At 35.9% G+C, this 25772-nt stretch overlaps 1 protein-coding gene across 2 annotated transcripts in view; it reads left to right on the plus strand.

Moving 5' to 3' along the window:
• The first annotated feature begins 23012 nt into the window (after window positions 1–23012).
• The window catches only part of VEPH1 (ventricular zone expressed PH domain containing 1), a 246767-nt gene continuing 244007 nt past the window's right edge, over window positions 23013–25772 (plus strand). The window contains exon 1 of one of the 2 annotated variants that reach the window (XM_033203227.1): window positions 23013–23100. The gene's annotated coding sequence lies outside the window, so the exon portion shown is untranslated. Of the gene's footprint in view, window positions 23101–23124; window positions 23295–25772 lie in introns of those variants that run through there. The other variant, XM_033203224.1, reaches the window with a different exon arrangement.

The raw sequence follows: 25772 nt of genomic DNA on the forward strand, positions 1-25772 counted from the left end.
AGAATTTATTATAGATGATATCATACATCAAAAGTACATATACTATATATGTATGTCATACATATACACACACATTTGTATATTTTAAAAGAATAAAACAAACACATATGTTCCCTCTAGCCTACTTAAGAAATAGAAAATGCCTAATATTTCAAAGCTGACAATGTGCCCCTCCAATAACAACTCTGTTCCCTTCCATTTCCAGGTAACTCCTGTATTGAGTTCAATGTTAATCATTTACTTGCCTTTTTAATAATCTTACCACATATGCCTGTGCTGCTAACATTTTGCCTAATATACTTAAATATATTTTCTGTCCTTGCATTTTATATTAAAAGGATCTCTATATGGATTCTTCTGTGACTTGCTTTTTTCACTCAACATTATGATTTTAATGTTTATAGAAGTTAATATGCATAGATTTTGCTAATTTTATTCCTATGTGCTATTTCAGTGAATCTATCACAGTAATTTATCCACTATACTGCTTATGGACTTGTGGATTGTTTTTTGTTTTTGAATGTGAATAAAGCTGTTTTTATGGATCTCCTGATGTTCATGGGCAAGAGCTTCCCTTGGTAGACACCTGGGACTGGCATTGCCAGGGATAGGCACGCTCTTCTTCCACGTCATAAAGTACTGTTATATAGTTTTCCAGAACAGTCTTATCAATTTGCATTCCCACCATTGACAATAGTAACAAAAATAAAGTACCTAGCAAAGAAATGTTCAAAGACAAATATGAAATAAAATAATTTATTGAAAAACATCAAAAAGATCTAAATAATTTTGGAACTATGGCAACCTCATAAATGTGAAAATTTAATGTAACAATGTTAATTCTTCCCAGATTATCTGTAAATTTCATACTGTCTCTCTTCTTCTTTCTCTTTCTTTCTTTCTTTCCTTTCTTTTCTTTCTCTCTCTTTCCTTTTCTTTCTTCTTTCTTTCTCTTTCTTTCTTCCTTTCCTTCCTTCCTTCCTTTCTTCCTTCCTTGCTTTCTTTCTCTTTCTCCCTTTTCTTTCTTTCTTTCTTCCTTTCTTCCTTTGCTCCTTTCTTCCTTTCTTCCTCCCTTCCTCCCTTCCTCCCTTCCCTTCCTTTCCCTTCCTTTCCTTTCCTATCTCACTCTGTCACCTACGCTGGAGTGCAGTGACACGATCACAGCTTGCTGCAGCCCTGTCTCAACCCAGGGTCAGTCAGTCCTCCCACCTCAGCCTCTTGAGTGGCTGCCACTTACAGGTGCATACTCCCACATCTGGCTAATTTTTCTATTTTTCTGTAGAGAGGAAGTTTCACAATAATTCCCAGGCTGGTCTTGAAGTCCTGGGCTCAAGCCATCTGCTCACCTCAGCCTCCCAAAGTGCTGGGATTACAGGTGTGGTTGCCACACTTGACCCATACTATTTAATTTAAATTTAGATAGAGTTTTACATGGAAGTTGCAATCTGATTCTGAAGTTTACATGGAAATGCTAAGGGTCAAGAACCACTAGAATAATTTTGAGAAAGGAAAAAGAAGGCAATGTGCTCTACCAAATATGGTAATTGAAACAATGTGGTATTGGAAGAGGGACAGACAATATTCTAAAATAACAAAACATATTGTAGATTCCAGAAGCAGACTCTTCCCTAGAAGAAAATGGTATATGTGAAGATGGCAGTACAGATCACTGGAAAAGGGATTCACTCCTAAAACAAATGGAACGCTATTGATTGATTATACAAAAATAAAATTTAAAAAAGATCAGATCCTTATATCCCACCACAAACAACTGTCAATTCTTTGTGGATTAAGGACTCAAATGTGAAATGCAAAGCTTTAAAAACTTTTAGGAGACAGCAAAGGAGAATATATTTATAATCATGTAGAGAAGGATTTTTAAAATAAGACACAAAAAGCACAAAGCATAAAGAAAAATATTTATAATGCTGACTACATTAAAATAAATATAATAAAGGAGATTTTTAAATATCATAAGGAGATCAAACTTTAAGTCACAGACTGGGAGGACATACTTGAGATACATATATAGGAAAAAGAACACATAAAATACATACAAAGAGCACTTACGAATCAAGAAGAAAAAGATCAAGAACAAAATGGAAAAACAGGCAAAAGACACGAAAAAACACTTCACAGAAGAAAATATGAATGGCAAATAAATATTGAAAGATGTCCAAACTCATTGATGAGAAAAAAATTAAAAATCAAGCACTATTAACTGTTAATAATGATGTAAAGAACTCTCACCCACTGCAGATGAGAATGTAAATCTGGACAGCTATTTGGAAAATAAATAAGCATTTTCGATAAAATATCCTATGACCTAACAATGTCATTGCCAAGAGAAACACTTGCACGTTTGCGTTAGGAGACACCTATAAGGATGTCCAAAGCTGACTCTTGCAGTTGCCACAGCTGGGAACAAGTCATATGTCCATCAAAAAAGAAAGGATAAAATGAGAAAAAGATATACAGTGGAATACTATGCGCTGTAAAAAGTAAATCATCCACAGCATTATAGGATGAATCACAAGAATGGAATGTTGAATGAACAACATTAAGTCATAGAAGAATGTGTACTATATTACCACATTAATATTAATATCTCAAAACATGTAAAATATTTAGAGAAACAAATAGGTTATAAAACTATGAAGCAAAAAGTAAGGGAATGATGATATAAAATTCAAGCAGTGCATTATTTCTAAATGAGAAGAAGGAGGAAAAATTGGTGAGTGTACACATTCTAATTGCAGTTAGTGTCTATTCCTTAGCCTGAGTCGTGAGTATATGAGTGCTAATGTCATCATTCTTTAAATTATATATTACACATAATATAGATTATGTGTAATATGTAATGTCATCATTCTTTATATATAAATATACATTACATATACTCATTTGTATATGTTATAGAACTCACAATTTAAAAAAAGAAATTATACAAGTAACAAATATGGCAAAATTTGTGAAAGTGTCACTTGATTAACCAAAGAAAGTGTCATCGTTTTCCAGAACGAAAAGGAGCTGTGACAGCAGGATATGCGCTGCCAGAAGTTCCAGCAATTATTTGGGGACACCAGTGCATACATAAACATTTGGTAACTGGCACAAAATAGATATTTAATAAAGTTGGAAAAGGGCCGGGCATGGTGGCTCACACCTGTAATCCCAGCACCTTGGAAGGCCAAGGTGAGTGGATCACTTGAGGTCAGTTTGAGACCAGCCAGGCCAACATGGTGAAACTACAAATACAAAAGAACTAGCTGGGCATGGTGTCTCATGCCTGTCATCCCAGCTACTTGGGAGGCTGAGGCAAGAGAATTGCTTGAACCTCAGAGACAGATGTTGCAGTGAGCCAAGATCGCATCTCTGCCCTCCAGCCTGAGTGACAGAGTGAGGCTCTAAAAAAATTAAAAAAGAAGAAAGAAAGAAAGAAAGGAGGGAGGGAGGGAGGAAGAGAATAATAGTAATAACAACAATAAAGTTGGAAAAGGAAGGAAGGAAGTGAGGAACAGAGGGGAGAAAGGCAGAGAAAGGGGAAGAAAGAAGCTAACTGCCCTCAGTTTGTAAATAATTGATTCTACACAATAAATAGATTCCTTGTTTGGAAAGAGTTCAGTACTTGTTTTCACAGAGGGAGAGCTCTATTCTCTTGTAGAATTTAGCCCATTGTGTCTTCATGTTACTAATGGTTATACTGACAGCTATACTACACCACTGAGACTTGCTTGTCAAACATTAACTACTATGCCATGTTATTATAGATTTTTTTTTCTGATAGAGTAATCACTACTACTTATATGGAATGACAGAAGCTGCCTGATAGTATTTAATCTAATTCAAAAATACAAGGAATAGCCCAGCTATGTAAGACATAGAAAGACCCAAAGGGATTTTTTTTTTTTTTTTAAGTCAGGACAGGAAAGGAAGCATTAAACATACACCTAAACTCTGACAGACTGCAGAGTTTTGCTTTGGTTTCATGGGAATTGGGGTTGTAGGTAAATAATACAGTATGTTGATTACATGCTTGAATCTGCATTTTAAATTAAGTTTTAAAAGTTGAATAGATACAAAATAATATTCACTACATATTTCTGAAGTACAAAGAGGATAAAAAAAGAAAACTTACGTACATACCATGCAGCTTTTAGAAAATAGAACATTAATGCAATCTTAAAGCTCTTCATGTGTTCTAGCTCCTTGACATTCCATTACCCTATGAGAAATAATGACTCTCTTGAATTTTATTTATATCATTCCATGTTTTTATTTCTAGTGTTATATATTTATACATATTCTTAAATGTTAAAGTCTTTTCTTACACATTTTTGAATTTCATATAAATATAATCATAGTGCATTTTTCTACTATAACTTGTTTTTATTCATTCAGCACCCTGTTTTTGAGATTCATCTATGTTAATGTGTTTATAATCGTGTATGTGTCTATAATTCATTCATTTTCATTGCTCTGTATAATCTCACTATATGAATATCACAACTTATTTACCCATTTTCTTATTGATGGATATTTAAGTTGTTTTCAGTTTTTTGTTATGACACTGTGAAGCTTTTTGTATATGTGTCCTGGTTTACATGTACAGGTTTCTCTAGGACTATACCTAGGAGTGAAATTATTAGGTTATACATGTGCATCTGCAACTTCATTAGATAATCTAAATTGTTTTCTAAAGCAATTTACTAATTTGTACTCCAACTAGTATTGATTGAAAGTTCCTATAGTCCATATAGTCACTGGTCACTTTTTTTTTTTGAGACGGAGAATGCCCTGTCTCCCAGGCTGGAGTGCAGTGGCGCGAACTCGGTCCACTGCAACCGCTACCTCCCAGGTTCAAGCAATTCTCTGCCTCAGCCTCTCAAGTAGCTGGGATTACAGGCGCCTGCCGCCACACTGGCTATTTTTTCTTTTCTTTTTTTTTTTTTTTGTATTTTTAGTAGAGATGGGGTTTCATCATCTTGGCCAGGCTTGTCTTGAGCTCCTGACCTCGTGATCCACCCACCTCAGCCTCCCAAAGTGCTGGGGTTACAGAAGTGAGCCACCGCGCCCGGCCTGGTCACTTTTGACACTAATATGGGTTAGTATTCAAGTCCTCTGATTTGTCTGCTTAAATCAGCGTAGCTGTGATTTAGTCATTATACAGATCACACACTTACATCTACACCCATTACCTGAAGTCAGTGGTTCATATTGAATTTGGCTATGGTCTCCTCTGGATATTGATCAAAAAGCAGGACTTTAAAATGTGGATAATTCTGTTTTTCCAATAAAGTGCTGATTGACAAATATGAGAAAAAATCATGATGTTAGTAGTACACATAAAATGTTGTATTTGGCACTGCTGGAAAAATCACCCAAGTTCTGTGGGTTTCTGACTTTGTAACTACAAGATATTTGGATCAAAGTATACTTATTTTAGGTGACATAGGAATTCATAATCCAGGGGGAAAAGCCTCATAAAAATAACAACATTAAATATATCTTACAAAAGAACCATTTAACTTGGCAAAATATTAATGAAATAAAACACATGGGTTAGATTTCCCTTAAAATACACATAGGAATAAAATGTGCTCAACAAAATATGCTCTGGCTCTTGCCAAACTAGAAACATCTGAAAATAACCTAAGAGACTTTCTTAAACCACAGCATGTTTCTGGCTTTGTCCGCCACTTAATTAAGTGTTGCTTTAATAATGAAGCATATTAGGGATGGGGGTTACATCTAGCTCACAAACCATTCTTTATGGGGTAGTAAAGATAAAGACAATAGTACCCACATTTTAAAAAAATTAATTTCATGCTCTTGCCTTCTTAGCATATGTTTCATATCAGCCTTAGTAGTTGTTTTCTGAAATCTCCTTTAGTTAAGAAAGTTAGTCATTATTTGGTCCTTGAAATGTTGGTGAAAATCTTTTATGATGGCTCAAGGATGAAGGAACTAGTTAAGGTGTTTCCCTGGCAACTCTAATACCATTGCTTATAAAGAACCAGAGTTATGTATGCTGGTGAAGTATATTTGGAGTTTAGACATTTTTCAAGGCAATTTATTGCTTTATTTAGTGCCTTTACAATGTGAACTCTTGAGCTATTAAAAGTAAGGTTGTGGAAATGACACAAAAGCATTCATAAATGCCATTTCAAAGCAATCCCAGTGCATGTGTAGACAAATTTTCTAATCTTATGAAAAAATTCATTTTTAAAATAAAATATTAACTGCTTCAGAATTCTACTTTCAATAAAGATAGGCTATGTAAATCTGACTAATTGTTCTACTAAGGACAACAAAATCTGGAAAAGATAATTTTTAAATGTTTGAAAGAACAGTTTGTTCCAAGGTTCTGAAAATGCAAAAAGATATTAAAGTATCAGTGAGTCACGATATGGAGAGGGATCAAAGCCCAGAGAGGTAAACCTGTCTTTGGGGGCCATTTTTCTTTGGTTCCCTTTGCTGACCCAAAGGAAACCTGAAAGTCTAAGAGGCTGAGAAGTTGAGTATTACTTTTCACAGCTTCACAAAGGAAAGTAAATGGCCATTAGAGTTTAGGACCAAGAAGGAAAGGGGACTTGTAGAAACCCCTGTAGAAACTCTGAAGGCATCTATCCCAGAGACAGGATAAACTGGAAATAGAAGTGAATTCAGCTTAAACTTATCCCAGTACCTAAACTGAATTGAGTTGATACCATGCTAATGCCTCTAGGTAGCTGGCATAAGCAAATACAAATTCTCTTCCTAAGAACATATCATCCTTAGCATTAAATTATTTCTACAATGGACACTGCAAATACAATGTCCATTCACACACACACACACAACTTAGCATACAAGGAAAGAATACAATATAAATAAAAACTATAAAAAAATAGCCAACAGAAATGGACTCTCTGAATCCCCACGTACTGAAATTAAATTATTAGGCATAGAGTTTAATATAATTATGCTGGTTGGGTGCAGCGGCTCACTCCTGTAATCCCAACACTTTGGGAGGCCAAGGGGGGAGGATCACAAAGTCAGGAGTTTGAGACCAGCCTGACCAACATGGTGAAACCCCATCTCTACTAAACATACAAAAATTAGACAGGCATGGTGACTCGTGCCTGTAATCCCAGCTACTCAGGAGGCTGAGGCAGGAAAATTGCTTGAACCCAGGAGGTGGAGGCTGCAGTGAGCCAAGATTATACCACTGCACTCCAGCTTGGGTGACAGAACATGACTCTATCTCAAAATAATAATAATTATTATTATTATTATTATGCTTACCATGGTCAAAGAGGGGGAAAAGACATAATTAAAAGTTCAGCAGAGAATTGGAATTTATATATAAAAAAGAAGCAAGTGAAAATTCTATAAACAAAAATTACAATGGCTAAAATTAAAATTTTAGTGGATGGAAGTCTGTTAGTCATGGCTGAAGAGGGAATTTAAAAAGTGGAAGACAAATCAGAAAAAAATACCCAGACTGAGGCACAGAAAGTCAAAGGATGGAAACTACAAGTGGAATTAAGAGACATAAATAGTGCAATAAAGTAGTTTCTTACACATGTAACTGAAGACTTATAAGGAAAAGAAAGGGAATGGGGCAATAATAATAATTTGAAGAGGCAACAGCTATAAATACTCCAAAAATGACCTCAAACTACAGATTCAAGAAGCCCTATGAATCTTAAGCAGGATAAATTAAAAGAAATCCACACTTAGGGACATCATAATATCATTGCTGAAAAAATGTGTTGTGGTGATTCCTCCGTATGTACATATGTATATATACACACACATAAATACACACATGTTATATATGACATATAAAATTATATACATGTTTACTTGTTATATTCTTTAAGGAAGTACTAAAAGAATAGTAAATGAGTATATATTAATAATTTCTAAACTTATTGCGGAGAAAAGAGGAATAAAAATGCTCAGTGTAAACAAAAGCAAGACATCAGAGAAAAAGGAATCGTAAAACAAATAGAACAAGTGGAAAACAAATACCAAGATGGTAAACTTAAACCCAAATATATAAATAATGAAATTAAATGCAAATTGTCTAAATGTTCTATTTAAAAGACAAAGATGAACAGATTTAAAGAAAGATAAAAACCATATAATGTAAAAAAGAGACATCTAAAACATAAGGATAAAGAGAGGTTAAAAGTAAAAAGATGAAAAGAAACATAGCATGCAAATATTAACCAAAAGAATTATGTAGTTACATTATTATCAGAGAAGCTAACTTTGAATGAAAAAGCACTATTAGAGAATACGTCATAATAATAAAATTAATTTTTCTGGGTGTAGTGTCTCCTGACTGTAATCCCAGCACTTTCGGAGGTCAAGGTGGGTGGATCTCTTGAGGCCAAGAGTTCAAGACCAGCCTGGGCAACACAGCAAGACTGCATCTCCAAAATAATTTTTAAAAATTAGCAGAGCATGGTGGTGCACCTGTAATCCAAGCTACTCAGGAGGCTGAGGTGGGAAGATTGCTTGAACTCAGGAGTTCAAGGCTGCAGTGAGCTATGATCATGCCACTGCATTCCAGCCTGGGTGACAGAGTAAGACTCTGTCTCAAAAAAAAATAATAAAATAATAAAAGTTTTTATCTACAAGGAAGATTATAACAATTCAAATTTTCTCTCTAGGTATAACAGAGACTCAAAATAGAATTGCAAAACAGACATAAGGAAAAATGGACAATTCCAAAACACACCAAGAATTGTAACACACTTCTAAATATCTAATAGAACAAGGCATAAAAAATTAAGATTATAATAATAGAAAAAATAATTTTAAAACTTGATCTAATGTACATGAATAGAATACTGGATTCAGCATGCAAAACATTTTTTAAATGATCATATGCTGAGACATGAAGCAAGTTTCAAAATATTTTAAAGGATTGAACAGAGTAGGCTCTCTGCCCACTGTTGGAGAATAAGAAAGTAACTAGAAAAATCTCCAAATGTTTGGAAATCAAACAGTGGATTTGTAAATAACTGCTTGGGTCAAAAAGCCACAATAAAAATAGAAAATATTTTGAACTCAATAATAAAAATACAACATATCAATAGTTACAAATGGCAACTACAGTCATGAAACTTATGGTTTTAAAGGGAAATGTGAGGGAAAAAGAAAAGCTAAAAAATCAATGACCTCAACTTCAAGCTCAGGAAAGTGAAAACAAACAAACAAAAAATACAGCAAAATAAACCTAGAGAAAGTAGAAGGAAGTAATGAAGATAAGAATATAAAATCCATAAATACAACTTACAGCAAAGACTTCAGCAAACCAAAATGAAAGATGAAGAGCTAAATAGTAATTCCAAGAGGCCAGGGGAAAATGTAAACCCAATAAAAGTGTAGAAAAGAAACAAGGAGAAAAAAGTAGAAGGTAATGAAATAGAAACTATAAAAATAAAAATGAAAAAGGTGGGAGTGAGGCTGACCAACAAAACTGACGCTGGTTCTTTGAAATGACTAATGGCAAGATGGTTCAAAAAAAAATCAGAAGTGGGTACAAATGAATTTTAAAAGGAAGTAAGAGATAAATAAATTAGAAAAAAGTTTATATTTGCAGATGATAAGATTGCCAACAATACAAGAGAATCTACACATAAATATTTAAAACTAATAATGTGGTTCAGCAAGAGTGTGGATAAAAACCAATATACAAACCTTAAAGTTCCCTATACTAGGTATAATAAAATATAAATGTAATAGGAAAAAAAGAATCACATAAAAAAGAAGCAACAGCGATTGAACTATAAAGTATCTAGGAATAAACCCTACAAATATGTGCATGAACTTAATGAAAACAATATGTAATAGTTTATTGAGGAAAATAAAAGAGTACTTGAATAAGTGGAAATTTTACTTTGCGTGTAAATTAAATAACTCAACATGTGAAAGATATTGATATTCCCTAAATTCTATATTCATTATAATTCTCATCAAGTTTTCAAATTGATTTCTATGGACTCTGTTTGCAGGTAAAATGTATGTAGTCACAGAATTGCTAAGACATTTCAAGAAGAAAGAACAATGAAGGGGTACTTTTTCTACTCTGTATTAAGACATTAAAAAATGAACATAATAACATAATAATAAATGGTATAGAGGAAAACAAATGGACAAATGAACATAATAGAGACTCCTGAAATAGACCTGAACACATATGTAAACTTGGAGTATAACAGAGTTGGTATCATAAATTAATATATAGAGTATAACTACGTTTAAAAAGTTGTATTAGAAAAACATGCTCTCTATATACAGAAAATAAAAACAGACTTCTACCTCACATTAAAAACAACAAATGAATTTTGCATTAAAACATAAACAGGAAAAAACCTCCACATATTTTAGAAGAAAATAAAGGAGAATCTTTATGAACTTGGGGTAAGCAAAGATTTCTTAACTAGACAGAAAAAAATATAAACGATCAAAGAAAATGATTTTTTTAAATGAAAAGCATTCAATCTAATTTATTGCTCCATTTTTAGGAATACAAAATATTAAAATTACCCAAGTGCCAGTCATTAAACAAATGGTGGCACATCTGCACAGTGGACTAATAGCTTTCAAAAGGGTCAGTAAGCCCTCCACATGCTGAGTTGGAAAGAACACCAAGATATATTGTTAAGTAATTAAAGCAAATTGCAGAACTGAGTGTACAGAGAAAACAACTTTGTATGTAAAATCATGACAATAGATCAGGCTTGGTGGCTCATTCCTGTAATCCCAGAACTTTGGTCAGCTGAGGTGGGTGGATTGCTTGAGCCCAGAAGTTCAAGACCACCCTGGGTAACATGGCAAAACCCATCTACAAAAAACAAATAAACTAACATAAAACACACACACACAAAAACAAACAAACAAACAAACAAACAAAACACATACACAAAAATTAGCCTGGTGTAGTGGCGCAAACCTATGGTCTCAGCGACGAGTGAGGCTGAGGTGGGAGGATCTCTTGAGCTGGGAGGTTGAGACTGTAGCGAGCCGTGATCATACCACTGCAATCTAGCCTGGGTATCAGAAACCTTGCTGGAAAAAAAAAATAATTGTGGAAATAAAATACATACTGTGATTTGTTTGTATCTGAATTAAGAAACTTGGGAGGGATACATCTTGTTTCTTGTGGCAGAGGGTCAGGCAAGAACTAAGTAAATGGGAAACAAGGCTATGCGAATGGGTATCTTTTCACTCTATATCTTTTAATACATATATCTTAAATTTTTAACTATGCTAATGTATTACATTTTTAATTTTAAATTTTGAAAAACAAAACTTGCATATAGCAAAGATTTCCTGTCAACAAAGCTGAAAAACAAATTAAGTATAATTACAACAAATTAAGTATAATTACAACAAATGTAGCAAACAAAGCCTTAGTATCTGCAATATATAAAATATTCCTTCAAATCAGTAAGAAAAAGCTACTCCATATGAATCCATGAAAAGAATATTAATTTGAACAGGTATTTAACAGAAGAGGAATTATGAATATGTTCAGAGTGTAAATATATTTACTCTCATCACCTATCAGGACAAGGTAAATTAATACAAAAAAGATACCATTTTCATCCATCATGTCAAATTAAGGAGGCTTTGTTGAACAATGTCAGATAGGTGACAAAAAGTCACCCTTGCGGGAACATTAATTAGTACTGACATGTTGAAGTGTAACTTGGCAGCATTTAATAAAATTAAAAATCTACATACCCTACAACCCAGAAATTTCACTTCTGGATATGAATCCTAGACAAATTCCTGCAACTGTGCACAAGGAAGCACTTACAAGAATGTTCCTTTTGGCATGTATTTAACAAACACTCATGTAGTACTTACTACATTCCAGTCTTGATTCCAAGCACTTTACAAATATTGCCCCATACAATCCTCATAACAACTCTAGCGGGTAAGTACCATTAAGATATCCTAAAAAATTATAGATTTTTTTTTAAACTAACATAACAAAAATGTTGAGGACATTACCTAAGGTCATGTGGCTTGTCAATGGCAGGAATGGATTTGAACTTAGGCAGCCAGCCCAGCCCAAGTGTGCTCTTTCAACCCTAAATTCACATTATCGCTCAGTAAAATTCTGCAAGTCAGATAGAGCTTCATCAATAGAGAAATGGGTATAAAGGAATAGAGGAATGGATATAAAAAATGTGCTATATTCATAACATGAAATGCTATCAGCAACTAAAAGGATAGCGATCTATCTGTCTGTCTGTTTATCTATCATCTATCATCTATGCATCCATCCATAGGTAGCTATATTATTTATGTACATATGAATAGCTTTCAAAGCATAGTTGAAAATTTTTTCAATGTAAAAGATATATATGAATATAAATTACTTATGAATGAATGCCTCTCAAAACATGAAGATTTCATTTCTTTATGAAGCTCAAAAATTCTGATGCAATGATTTTGCTTTCTGAAATATCTCTTTAGATAAATCTGTTTCAATTTTAAAGCATTGATAGAAATCTAATTTTACGACATTTTCAAATCAGTTGATCTTTTTATCATGACTGCATTGAAAAAACAAAAATTCAAATCAGAATGTTTTTTTCTGTAGCTGAGTGAATCATAGTTATATATGGCTATATAATTTCATTTTAAATTTATTAATGTTAACATATTTTTTCCTATTCAAAAATAGCATGATCAGTGCAGAAAAATCAGTATGAGAAGTAAAATAAGAAAAAAAGGTATTCCTGTGGCCTCATCAGAGTAGATATCCACCTTTAACACCCTGGTGATTGGTTTCCTTTTCCTTCCTTCCTTCCTTCCTTCCTTCCTTCCTTCCTTCCTTCGTTCCCTCCCTCCCTCCTTCTGCCCGCCTGCCTGCCTGCCTCCTTCCTTCCTTCCTTCTTCCTTCCTTCCTTCCTCCTTCCTTCTTCTTTCCTTCTTTCCTCCCCTCTCTCTTTTTGTTTCTCATTTATTCACCTTTCTATCTGGATATTTATCCATGAAGAAATGGCCCATGTTTCTCTTGTATGAATAAAGCTAGTCATCTTACAGCAGATCTGCTTTTTTCAGGTAAGAGTCGATTGATTCTTGCTTTTAGTTATGTAATGAAGAATGAAGAGGTTCTCACTGTCTTTGGAAAATGTATTGTGGAAACTTTTCTGGTCTTACAAAAGCCACTGTTCACAATATTCCTTGAAATGCAGACTTCATCCTGATAAGAGATGGATCAATTTCTATTTAAAAAAAAAAAGAAACAAACAAAATATCCAAATGTTGGAGCATGGTTAAAATGAAAAAAATAACACAGTACGTTTATAGAATATAAGTGGAATATTATTTTATATTTAAATGATATAGATGAATATTATTGATCTGAAAAGATGTTTGCAACATATGTGAAAAAAGAGATTATATTATTCAATATAATCTCTATTTTTTTTAGTGGTATAAATATGTAACCCATAGGACCCACTTCACCGTGTTAGGGAACAAATGTGGCCACATTTAATGTTTTTATAAAAAGTCTCATTTTTATAATTAATGTTCACATTCTCACTTCTCTTAATTATCAGAAAATACAATGGTTTTCTTTTATGCCAAGCATGTCTCCATTGTCTCCAATTGGAGTTTTCTCATTTAGGCTAGTCTTGCTTCCAAATGCCAGCTGGAGAGAGAGATCAAGTCTGACAAGCTTACCATTATCAGTGTTGTAGATGCCATCCTGTGGGTCACTGAGGACCAGTCCATTGCCCAGGTTCTTATCCAAGACTGCTGTAGGGCTGCTGCTTTCAAAGTTTGGGTCCCTGCCTCAGTGGTCCCCAAGCTTGACCCCAAGGTCTCAGATCCTCAGATCTCTGTCACATGTTCAGCCTCAGGGGAGGGGCTTTCACTATTAGCCACAGCTGGGCCCAAATCCTCAGGACTTTGAGTCTGAGTCATCATGCGAGACTCCTCCACTGCTCTTGTGACTCCCACCTGAAGCCATTTCTGTGAGCGGAACATGAAGTTGTTATTTTCTGTATGAACTGTCACGTTCCTCTGACTTCAAGTCTTGGCGAGAATTTTGCCTTTCCATTTTTTGCTATTATAAGACATTCACAGCACCATGATGAATGTCTTTATAACCAAGTCCTAGAAGTTGAATATCGGGATCCAAAGGTACACGTTTATAGATTTTGACAAGCCAACTTGACCTTCAGAAAAGTCATAGTGATTTACATTTACACCAACAGTATAAGAATGTGTGTTTTATTCATCTTTGCCAGTACTGGGGATAATTTTTTAACAGCTTTGTTGAGGTATAATAGACATAATTGTACATATATAAAGTGTACTCTTTTATAGGTTTTGACATATGTATACTTGTGAAATTATCCCAATCAAGACAATGAACACACCCTCCCCTCCAAGAGTTTCATGACTCTTTATAACTTCTCCCTCACAGCTCTTGCTCCCCTCCCCAGCATATCCAAGCAACTACTGATCTTCTTTCTGTAACTATAGATTACTTTATATTTTTCACAAATTTATTTAAATAGGATCATACTGTAGTAGCCTTTTTTTTACTATTTCACACTGTGTAATGATTTTGAGATTCATCCATGTTGTTAGATCTAAATATTTCAGTCCTTTGTATTACTGAGTAGTATTCCATTGTATAGATATACCCTAATTTATTTATTCATTCATCTTCTCATAGACATTTGGTTTTTGTCTAGTTTTGGACATTACAAATAAAAGCTGCTATATGTATTCACATGCATTTTCATAGACATATGTTTTCATTTCTCTTGGATAAATACACTGATGTAGAAAGGCTGAATCCATATACAGGTTGAGAATCTCTTATCAGAAATGCTTGGGACCAGAAATGTTTTGGGGTTCAGATTTTTTAAAAAATTTTTGAATATTTGCATGAACTTACTGGTTGAGCATCCCTTATCCAAAAATCTAAAATCCAAAATGCTCCAGTGAGCATTTCCTTTGTGTGTTATGTCGGTGCTCAAAAAGTTTTGGATTTTGGATATTTCCAATGTCAGGTTTTGGATTAGGGATGCTCAACCTGTGTGCAACTTTTTAAGAAACTGCCAAACGTTTTTTCCAAAGTGGTTTACCACTTTACATTCCTATCATCAGTGTATAAGAAGTTCCAGTTGCCCCTCATCTTCATAAAGACTTGGTATGGTCAGGTTTTTATTATTATTATTATACTTTAAGTTCTGGGATACATGTGCAGAATGAGTAAGTTTGTTACATAGGTACACATGTGCCATGGTGGTTTGCTGCACCCATCAACCCATCATCTAGGTTTTAAGCCCCACATATATTAGGTATTTGCCCTAATGCTCTCCCTCCCCTCTCCCCACACCCCCCAACAGGCCCCAGTGTATGATGTTCCCCTCCCTGTGTCCATGTGTTCTCACTGTTCAACTTATGAGTGAGAACATGTGGTGTTTGCTTTTCTGTTCCTGTGTTAATTTGCTGAGAATGATGGTTTCCAGCTTCATCCATGTCCCTGCAAAGGACATGAACTCATTCTTTTTTATGACTGCACAGTGTTCAGTGGTGTATATGGCCACATTTTCTTTATCCAGTCTATCATTGATGGGCATTTGGGTTGGTTCCAAGTCTTTGCTATTGTAAATAGTGCTGCAGTAAACATACACGTGCATGTGTCTTCATAGTAGAATGATTTATAATCCTTTGGATATATACCCAGTAATGGGGTTGCTGGTATTTCTAGTTCTAGATCCTTGAGGAATCCTTGAGGATCCTTGAGGAATCGCTACACTGTCTTCCACGATGGTTGAACTCGTTTACACTCCCACCAACAGTGTAAAGGCATTCCTATTTCCCTACATCCTCTCCAACATCTGTTGTTTTCTTATTTTTTTAATGATTGCCATTCTAACTGGCATGAGATGGTCTCTCATTATGCTTTTGATTTGCATTTCTCTAATGACCAGTGATGATGAACTGTTTTTCATATGTTTGTGACCACATAAATGTCTTCTTTTGAGAAGTGTCTGTTCATATCCTTTGCCTATTTTTTGATGGGGTTGTTTTTTCTTGTAAATTTGTTTAAGCTCCTTGTAGATTCTGGATATTAGTCCTTTGTCAGAGGGTAGATTGCAAAAATTTTCTCCCACTCTATAGGTTGCCTGTTCACTCTGATGATAATTTCTTTGGCTGTGCAGAAGTTCTTTAGTTTAATTAGATCTCATATGTAAGTTTTGGCTTTTGTTGCAATTGCTTTTGGTGTTTTAGTCATGGAGTCTTTGCTCATGGCTATGTCCTGAATGATATTGCCTAAGTTTTCTTCTAGGATTTATGGTTTTAGGTTTTACATTTAAGTCTTTAATCCATCTTGAGTTAATTTTTGTTGTGTGTGCGTGTTTTTTTTAATTTTAGACATTCTAATAGGTTTATGTAGTAGTCGTTCATTGTGGTTTTGATTTTTCATTGTCCTAATGGCTAGTTATGTTGAGTATCTTTTCACAAGTTTATTTCTCATCCATAGATCTTTGGCGAAATGCCTACGCAAATCTCGTGACCATTTTTATTAGGTTTTTTTGTTTTATTATAAATGACTTTCTAGAGACCATCTATTCTGAATACAAGTCTTCTATCAGCAATATGTTTTTCAAATATATTTTCCAAGTGTATGTCTTATCTTTTCATTCTCTTAACAGTATTTTTTGAAGAACAAAAAATTTTAATTTTATAAAGTAATTTATCAACATTTTAAAAATAAATCATGGTTTTGGTGTCACATATAAGAAAGCTTTACTTAACTCAGGTTCATAAAAATTTTGTTTTATGTTTTAGTTTAGAAGATTTATAGTTTTAACTTTTATGTTTATGATCTATTTGAAGTTAATTTTTATATGTGGAATGAACTATGGAGCAGAGTGTTTTCTTAACATATAGATATACAATTGTTCCAGTACGGTTTTTTGAAAAAAAACTATTGTTTCCCCACTGAAATGGCTTTACACAAACATCAGTTGTTTATACATGTGTGGCTCTATTTCTGAGTTCTGTTTCGATTCATCTGTCTATCTTGATTTGATACCACACTGTCTGGTTTTGATATAAGAGTAAGGGTAGCTTCATGAAATGAGTTGTGAAATAAAGTTTCTGAAAGAATTTCTATATAATGGTTATTATTTCTTTCTTAATTGTTTTGTAGAATACCAGTGAAGCCATCTGTGTCTCAAGTTTTCTTTATGTGAATGTTTTTAAGTATACTTCCAATTTTTAAGTAAATAAATATAGGGCTATTCTGATTATCTAGTTTTCTAGAGTGAGCTTTGACAGTTTTTTTTCCTTCAAGGAATTGTCCACTTCATCTAAGTTGTCGAATTTATTGACATAAATTTCCATAAAATTGTCTTACTTTCCTTTTAATATCTACAGAATCTGTAGTGATGTTAATTCATTTATTCCTAATACTGGTAATTTGTGTCTTTTCTCTGTTTTTCCTATCAGGTTGGCTAGCATTTTTTTCAGTAAAAGGATAGGTCCCCTTTCTTTCTCTTTGCTAATACTGGAAAAATTAGAATTATTTTTTTACCAGTTTAGCAAGAAAAATTTGCTTATCAGTCAATAGGTTTCTTTGCTATCCCTCTCTTTCTGCATCAGAATTATTTTCAATTATAGAATTGTTATTTCATCGATGTTTTTATAAAGAAAGCCTCATTCATGGATTTTTTTATTGAATTATTTCCTTGTGCAAATAGTAGTAGAGCTGAGGTTCCTCAGATGAATTAAAACCTCATGCCTGTCCTTGAGAGCTTGTCAGCTAGTGGGAGAGAATGAGAATGATATGGTAGAGGTCTTTACGAGTTACCCTGTGGAGACAAAGGAAGATGTGATCAGCTGTACTAGGCATGCATATCTTTCCAGAGAGGAAGAGGTAAGAGTTATGGTTGGAAGATGAGTTGGCATTTTATAGACAGATCATGGTGTTTAAAATTGAGGGACTGGCAGGAGCAAGGCACAGAAGTAGAAGGGAGAGTGATGAGTATATATCATCAGTCAGGGTTTTTTAGTTGCAAGTGACAGAAGCAGTTCTTGGCTGACTAAACAGATATGGATTTTATTATGATAATGGAAGTTCACAAAATTGCTGGGAGAACTGGATAATCAAAACCACACTGGAGAACAGGCATTATGAGGAAGCCCCTGCTGCTCCTGTAGTAGGTTCTATGGGAAACCACCACTGCCCCCACAGGTGCCAATGCTGAGTCAGGAACTTGTCCTTGCTACCATGTCTGCCCATGAAGTACAGAACTTGCTGCTACCAAACTCAGTGGCACAGTGGTTTCTACAGTCATCCTTCACCAGATTGTTTACTTCCAAATCACAGGTTTGCATGGAGACTTTCACTGAGCTTAAATTACCTTCACCTATTTATTCAAAGTTTATTCAACAACTCGGGTTCATATTAAGTGCCAGATACCATGTCAAACTCTAGGGATCAGCCTAACAAATAAAGTATCTGCCCTCATAAAGTTTATATTCTAGAGACAGTGGCAAGAGAAGGATAATTTTTTAAAAGAAACAAATAAGTAAATTTATAGTATGTCAGTTAATACTAAGTGCTATGGACAAAAATTTGAAAATAAAGCAGGAAATGAAACATGCCCGGAAGGGAGGGTTGTTGCTCTTTCACAGAGAGTGATCAAGGGAAACATGTATGGGTGATGTATAGTAAAGATATGAAGGAAGTGAAGGAGCAAGCCATGTGGACTTCTGGAGTAAGAGCCTACTGGGCAGAGGGAATAGCAAATGCAGAGGTTCTCTGGTGGGACTTATCTACTGTGACCAAGGATTAGCAAGGAAACTCTGTGTAGCTCCAGTGTAACTGGAGCAGAGAGATCAAAACCAAGAGTGGTAAGACATAAAGCTGAAGATGTGGGGGAGATAGAGAAGCCGTATCATATAGCGCTTTGTTAATCATTGAAAGGGCTCTGGCTTTGACTCAGGATGAGATGTGGAGCCATTCCATTGCAGCGTATTGAACAGACGAGAGTCAGTTCTGACTTGTATTTCAGTAGGATCACCTGGATGCTCTGTTTAGACTATGTTTTAACATACCAAAGACAGAATCCAGGGAGCCATTGCAATAATCCAAGTTAGAGTTGAGATGATGGTGTTCTGATCACAGACAACAGTGGTAGTAAAGATGGTGAAAAGTGATAGGCTCTTGGATGTATTCTGAATGTAGTGACCCCACTACACAGGGTTGTGTGTGCATAAGCAGGGAAAGCAAAGATGAAGAGTCAGGTGCAGACTAGATTACAAAATCCCTTGTGTGCCAAGCAAAGGAATTTGATTTCATCCTCAGGTAATGGGTGCCACTTGCAAATTTTAAGTAGAGATTCATATCATATCATATTTTATTTTAGAAAGCTGATTTAGTGGCAGAAGTGAGAATGGAGTTAAAGAGGCCATGTTAGAGGCAGTGAGACCTTTGAGGAGACTAATGTCAATAGCCAGACAAGAAAGGATGGATGAAGAATTTACAGAGACAATAGCTATTTATCTGTGATAGTAGATAGGGGAAAATGGTTGTATATTCATTTTCTGTTACTCTGTAACAATTACCATGAACTTAGTTACTTAAACAACACACATTTATTATTTCATACTTTCTGTGGGCTAAGAGTTCAGTCTTGGCTTAGATGGTTCCCCTACCTAGAATCTCACAGGGCTGCAGTCAGAGCGTTGGCTGAGCTGTGTTCTTATGTGGAAGCTTGTCTGGGCATCTTCCAAGTTCACTAAGGTTGCTGGAAGAATTCATGTATTTGTATCTGAAGGACTGAGGACCCTGGTTTCTTGCTGGTTGTTGGCTGGAGGCCACCTTCAACTCCTAGACTCTACTCATAGTTCCTTGTCATGTGGACTTTCTCAACATGGCCCATTACTCCATCAAGCCAGCAAGGAGACTCTCTAGAGGAAGTTTGCCAGCAATATGGAGCCTTAGCAATGTAAGGTAATCACAGGAATAGCATTTTATCATCTTACTTCTTTCTATTCATTAGAAGCAAGTCCCAAGTCTCACCTACACTCAAGTGGGAAAAATTACACAAGGGGGAAATAAACACCAGAAAATGGATCATCAAGGGCTACCTTGGGATCTATCCAGAATGTTAAGGACACAGAATAGAGAAGACCCAGAGAGTCACTGGATGTGGGTGAGAAAAGGAGGGGGAGAAATACAGGATGACACTCAGCTTTCCTGTTTGTATACTTGGTAGATGATGAGGGCCCTCACCAAGATAAGCACAGAAGGAGGAGCTAGTTTGGGAGAATAATGAGTCTTCTCTAATTTGGGAGTATGTTTTATCAAAATATTCTTTATTATAATGAAACAAAATGAATAAAGCTTAGCCATAGGGCCCTATTTCTGTTCTTAAACTTGACTTTTGGCCGGATGTGGTGGCTCATGCCTGTAATCCCAGCACTTTGGGAGGCTGAGGCTGGTGGATCACTTGAGGTCATGAGTTCGAGATCAGCCTGGCCAACATCTCTACTAAACATCTCTACTAAAATACAAACTAAAAAAAAAAAATTAGCCAGGTGTGGTGGTGCGCACCTATAATTGCAGCTACTAGAGAGGCTGAGGTGGGAGAATTGCTTGAACCCAGGAGGTATAGGTTGCAGTGAGCCAAGATTGAGCCACTGTACTCCTGCCTGGGCAATAGGGCGAGACTCCTTCTCAAAAAGAAAGAAACTTGACTGTCATAGTTTATGCCACATGCTATTTTGCTGAGCTAAAAGGGAGTTCCTGACTGTGTCTGACTTTTTGTGCCTACAATGAACTCTTCAAAGCTGGAAGGCTGACCATAGAAATGGTGCGCTTGCAGGAGCTTTCGGGATTACAAGTAAGAAAAACTGTTTATAGAAAATAAGATCATTCAGAAGTTCTCAGTGTTTATATGTAACTCACTTATGTAAGTTGCCTTAGAATTTACCTCTTTTCTGTAAAGAAAACATCTTTGTCTGCTTTTATGGTTACAGACAACGTTTTACTTCAAGTTTCCCAAAAGAGGGGAAGGAGTGAGAGTCAGACAGGAACAGAGGGGAAAAATAAAGACAAAACAATACTCTGTAAAACTAATTACTCAAGCACATTTTTTGACAAACAGTTGTAAGATCTGGTTGCTGTTGCCATTCTGCCACCAAGAAACCTAATGACTTCATTTGGGCCTCCTAAACCAGCTGCCCCTAAAGCTAGCAAGATCTACCCTTCAGTGTCCACTGGTAAATTCCTTAATAGCTTAAGTGATTTTTAGGAAATTTTTGGAAATTGTGTATGAATGGATGGATTCCATGGCGAGATTATTGACATCAAATTGTGTGTGGCTAGGCATTGCCAGGCAAGTCTAAAAGATTAAATTCAATTATTTTGGGGGACTCAAGTATTGAGGAAATGATTATGTAGCTGGTTAGGAAAAAATAATTTAGAAAGTCCTGTTTTCAGGTACGCTGAATGACTGCATTCCTTTCCAGGCCTTTCTTGCATCTACTAGTTGTCAGAGGAAGCCTGTGGTTGTCACTGAAGGAGCCCATTTGTCCTAGATAGTTCCTGTTGAGTCTCTTAGTCCACTTACTTTTCAATGAGCTGCACCCAGGAGAGCCCTCTCACAAAACCAGGTTAGGCTGATTCTGTCAAGTGGACATTATTTAATGGTAAATGGCAGAAAACCCAATCTAAAATCACTTACGCTACTAAGCAATTTACTAGTGTACACTGAAGAGTAGATCTTGCTAGCATTAGGGGCAGGTGGTTTAAGGGGCCCAAATGAAGTCAACAGTTTTCTTGGTGGCAAGAGGGCAATAGCAGCCAGACCTTACACCTTCTTATCATCAAGCCCAACAGCTTAGACTTTTTTCTCCCAAAGCTGAGCATTCATCATTGTCCTCTCATTGGCCTAGAAGGAGTCACACACCTCCTCTGCATTAGTCACTGTGATCACAGGAATGCAATTACTCTAATTTGGGTAAGACCAATTAAGGCTCATCCTGTTTATGGGCATCAACTCTACCCAAAGGACATGGTTTCCCAAAGGAAATATGGGTGCAGTTTTGACTAGAAGTAGAGTAAGTGAATGTTGAGTGGCAAACACAAGAGAAAGTAATCTTCACCCCATGAAGAGTCCTTTTAATCGGGCCAGTAATTTTTTTACATGCAGCATGATTGCCACTGAATGGAAATCTTTGTATGTCCACTTGTACAGCTTACACCTGACTTTCCCCACTGCAACCCCCGCCCCCACCTTCCTTGTTACCCTCACATCGTTTAACTGAAAGCTCTGGTGGGGAGAGGCTCAGAAATATTTTATCACTTTGTGTGTAGGCAAAACCTCAGATCAATAAGGGAAGAAAGCCCATGCCATACACTTAAAGGGAGAGAAGAGCCTCCAGATATAATAATCCACTGGGCACCATCAATTAATTTATGCATTAGAGGTTTTAAAGTGCGTTCTCCTTACGAGAGAGAGATGAGGCGATATGGGAGTGCTTGTGAGGGATCCCCAGTGAATTAGGTCTGAAAAGAGGAGTTCTATATTTGGATGGTAAAAGAAAGGGAATTAGAAATTTGGGTGGATGCAAGAAGGAACCATGAGGGTTCAGAAAAACCTCTAGTGCTACCAGGGAAGTTTCATTCAGTTGTGTGTTTCATAAGCAATACCAATAGTATAAATAGACTTTTGCTCCTTCACACTAGCCCTTTTGCTTCTTTTGTGGTATTTTTCTTCTATCATATTTGGCTTAAATACCACCTCATTCCAGTGCTTCCCTTCCTCCATTCCCTCCCCAAGCCTTTTTCCTGATGTCTACTAAAAGGCCCCACATCTGATATTAACCTAAAACTTCCTTGATTTCTTAAAGTTAGTTATTCATTAACAGAACCTAAATTACTGGTTGTTAGGCAAATCCAATTCTTTCAAACTACAGATCTGCTCAGAGAAATCTGTAAATCTAATGTAGAAATAAGTGAAGTTTGTGCCAATTGTTAGGTCTAAGCAGAAGTTTGGGAGAGAGAAGAGAAGTTACTCATTTGCCCGATTCTGCACGGTGAGTCCATGGGGAGGGAATGAAGTGTACCACTGGCTTGACAAGCAGCTCAGGGAGACGCGGCTGCAGCCCACGGGACTGGGCAGCAGCTGCAAGACTGCCTCTGAGCATGGTCATGGGTCCCAGCTGCAGTGCTCTAAAGATCAAGGATTTTGCCTTCTGTTTTCTATGACCAGAGATTCCTGTGCAAAGAGGTATGGCTATCTTCTTTCATGTCCTTTTGTTCAGCAAAAACAAAAGCTAATTAAAGTAAATGTCAGAGCCTGCAGAGAGGCAAAGAGTGGGGGATAGGAGGAAGGAGCTGAGAAACTTCCAGGGGCTGGCTGATTATGCAGATAAAGCACATTTGGGAGCTGTGTGTCTAGCCATGTATGCAGGCATTTCAGTTATTAGGGTAAAAATGCCACTTCTCTGTGGGTTATTAAAACATGTCTCTAGGCCTCAGGAGCAGAAAGCTGTGCTTCTAGATTCATATTATGTGCATTTTTGTTTTACTCTGTAATAATCTAGTCTCATTTCTATTTTATACTTTTGTTTACCTCAATCAACATTTTGCAACCAGCAAAGAAACTGGCTCTGCCTGTGGATTTTCAAAGAAAATTAAATACTGTAGCATCATTACAGTCAGTGGGTTGAACAGGGTCACCATTACTGTTTGTTTTTGCTGCCGTTTTTTCCTTTGGTGTTTCAGATGTCTTACGAATCATAATTAAATCTAACCACTTTTTAATTCTTTCAGATACACACTTAAATTGCTGTAGTAATCAACGATTGGATTAAACGACATTTATATATTTTCGATTTAGAAAGCAGAAAAATACTTAGAGAAATATTTAAAATGGTCATATAGATATTTAGTGTATGAAACTTAAATGTAAATGAAGATACATTTAACATTGAGTTTTCCATGCAGTTTGAGAGTTTGGGTACATTATCTGGAAGAACAAACCCACAGAATTTGAATTAGGATTTTTCAGCAAGATTTGTATTATTCCAGGGCAAAAATGACCTGCAAAGTCAAAATTTACAGGTGAGAATGAATACACTATAAAACTATGACAAGTCACAAAAGCCTTGATTTTAGAAAGCTTATTAGACTTGAAGTATTTCTCATTCTTTTTGAAGGAAATGTTTCCTATTTGTGTTTTAATAAGTTGAAATATGTAATCAAAATTAAGTCGTTTTTTGGGCTCTTGACTAAGTAGGTCACCAAACCTATTTTTTTCATGTACTTATGAAATAAGCCTGCTACAAACTTTGATTGTATGCACTCTAGCAAAAAGACAGGGCTGAGTCCTTTAACATCGCTTGGAATAAGCCAGCCTCAGAGGCTTTCAGTAGAAGTGAAGTGTAGCAGCTTGCCACAGCCATGGAAGCCCAGAGACATCCAGGGAACAATAGACATCTTGTGGGAAGGGCTGAAATGTATGCAGCCAATTCCCATGGGAACTCCTGTAGTCCTTTCACGCTGTGTGAAAAAGATGCTCCTTCAAAAGAAACTTTAATCCTTTCTTTCAAGGGAAAAATCTGAGAACTTTATTGAAAGTTTCTAGAGCCCAACTAGGTCTCAGATTGTTAATAAGCATTTTTAATGCAGGTGAATAAAATGAAAATGTTTTGATGCAGAGTAATGTAGTCTAAAGCATAATGTAAACAAATATTGCTGTTCTAGAGTTTTCTGAAGTGAGGAAACCAGGGTATAGCCTAACCTAAGTTGCAAGCTAGAGACTGAATTCTTCAGAATAAGTTGGTTTCTTGAGTTAATTATGGTGATTGAAATCTCCCCCAAGAGTTTCAATTATTCTACAGGCAGTGTCCCAATAGTGTGGTGATTAAGTCCTCCGGTTCATGTATATTTTCATTTAGCAGAATCTACAGATGCATAATAGAGTAAGCCACTAATGTTTTATTAGTGGACATTGAGTGTAGGTCACCTTGAAAAGTAGTAAAGAAAGTAGCTGGAGCCCTGGACGGGCACTCCTTTCTCACTAACAAACATGAGAAGGAGTTCTACACTTCCATGGAAAACTCAGGTGTTTGGATTACCCAGCCACAAAAAGTTTGAGATACATTGTATCCTGGCCCATTTCTGCTCTGTAAAAACATTCACTGTTATTGTTCAACCTTGGTGGGGGTAGGATCACGGTAAAACTATCTCTCTAGGAAACAAGATAAGGTTACCAAAATCAACAGGGACACATTCAAGAGAGTGAAGTTTACAGATGAAAAGTGAACAACCCAGAGGTAAGGACAGGATGACTAAGATAGGGAAAGGACAACAAAGCTATAAATATGGCACAAATGGAAACAACCTAAACATGTTTAGCTCTGTGAACTCAATTTGGTGAACAGTACAGTTGCGTATTAATTTTTAAAAGGTATGGCATGGGGATGTGTTAACTGGTGGACTATCTATAGGAATAATAGTACTCTTAAGGACATGAATGCTGACACTTCTATGGTTGTCGTATGCCAGGCTCTGTGTTAAATGTTTTACATCATCTCCTTAAACCTCCCAACAACCCATATCACAATCGTCAGGATCAAAGGAGGAACTGCAGGCTCAGGGAGTCTACTTAACCTGCCCACATTTACACTGCAGATAATGGCATAGCTGAGCTTGGAACCCAGTTGAGTCTAGGTTCCCATACTCTTATCACTCTGCTCTTCTT

The sequence above is a fragment of the Trachypithecus francoisi genome, unplaced genomic scaffold, assembly GCF_009764315.1.
Source record: "Trachypithecus francoisi isolate TF-2019V2 unplaced genomic scaffold, Tfra_2.0 Lachesis_group0, whole genome shotgun sequence".
NCBI lineage: Eukaryota > Metazoa > Chordata > Mammalia > Primates > Cercopithecidae > Trachypithecus > Trachypithecus francoisi.